The sequence below is a fragment of the Dipodomys spectabilis genome, unplaced genomic scaffold (genome assembly GCF_019054845.1).
Source record: "Dipodomys spectabilis isolate Male_0828 unplaced genomic scaffold, ASM1905484v1 ptg000085l, whole genome shotgun sequence".
In the NCBI taxonomy this organism is placed as follows: Eukaryota; Metazoa; Chordata; class Mammalia; order Rodentia; family Heteromyidae; genus Dipodomys; species Dipodomys spectabilis.
Genome location: NW_024870762.1, coordinates 8,368,560 through 8,370,032, shown reverse-complemented (window position 1 = coordinate 8,370,032; position 1,473 = coordinate 8,368,560). Strand labels below are relative to the sequence as shown.

Here is a 1,473-nt window from a genome sequence, read left to right as displayed (position 1 = left end):
CAATTGGTAAAGTGTTAGCCTTGATAGAGCCAAAAAGTTCAAAGAAAGCAGCCAGGATCTTAGAGACAGACAGATAGACAGAGTGACAGAGAAAGAGAGGAAGGAAGGCAAGAAGGAAGGAAGAAAAGAAGGAAGGAAGGAAGGAAGGAAGGAAGGAAGGAAGGAAGGAAAGAAGGAAGGAAGGAAGGAAGAGAAATAGGGAGAGAGGGAAGGAAAAGAGGAAAGATGTGAGGGAAAAAAGTTAAAAAGTAAGCACGAAAGAGAACAAATGAAGGAAATGAGGACATAACGAAGGGAGGAAATGAGGAAAGAAAATTAGGCATCTTTGAGGAAATGTCCTTGTACATTTGCATACTTCATAATCCATTACTTTACTATATAAACAGGGAAAATCAATAGACCTGGAGTATGTCATCTTTATTGGTTGTGCTTCTCAAAAGGCTTTTCCTGGTCCTGTACATGAAATCAGATGATTTGGAGTAACCTCATTCAAAGGATAATCTTCTATATGCATACTGGTCCTGGAATTTTAGGAAACTTCCTTATACTTGTGAAACATGTATATACTATCATTAAGCGTCCTGAAAAAAAGAAACCCATATACCTTATCCACATTCACCTGTTTTTTTCAAATACAATTATTACTTGTAGCATAGGGGCCAGAGGTATATTAACCACAGATCTTTGTTTCATAAACTTCCTAAGTGATGTTGGTTGCAAAACTGTGATTTATATACAAAAACTAGCTCAAGGAGTTTCTATCTAAACAACCTGTCTCCTCACCATGTTCCAGGTCATTACCATCAGCCCCTGAACCACCCAGTGGAGAAAGCTCTAATCACAGACTATATGTCAAGTTTTTCCCTATATCCTCTTGTTTTGGGTCTTGAACTCTCTGATAAGCTCCTATTTGTTCCTCAATAGCATGAACATCTCCAGAATTGAAATACATGTTGGTATTGTCATATGCATCAATCTAAGCCTGTGGTTAGGTTGCTTCTCCTCTCCCTATGGCTCTTCGGGATGTGATGGTTCAGAGTCTGATGGGCTGGAGCAGTACGTACATGGCTTTCCATCTGTATAAACATCACAAAGGAGTCCTCTAACTTCATAACTCCAGGTTCACACACAATTCCAGCCCAGAAATCAGAGCCACTTATAGTACTCTCATTCTCTTGACCTGTTTTCTTTTTTTTAATTGGGCCGATTTCATTTCCAAAATTTATAGGTTCTATCATGACACGTGACTGCACATCTTGATCATGGGGAATGCACTTCTACAATCATAAATTCTGATGCTAAGACATAGAGAAGACAGAGAGAAACGTGAGTTAAATTGTTACACATAGCCAGGCTCTAGTGGCTCACACTTGTAATACTAGCTACTCAAGAGACCTACATTGAGAAGTCTCTGGTCTGAGGTCAGACAGGAAAAACGTTATCAAGATCCTATCTCAACCATGTGGCACATGC

At 39.4% G+C, this 1,473-nt stretch overlaps 1 pseudogene; it reads left to right on the top strand.

Moving 5' to 3' along the window:
- The first annotated feature begins 469 nt into the window (after positions 1-469).
- Positions 470-1,247, top strand: LOC122111250 (annotated as a pseudogene).
- The last annotated feature ends 226 nt before the right edge of the window (positions 1,248-1,473 follow it).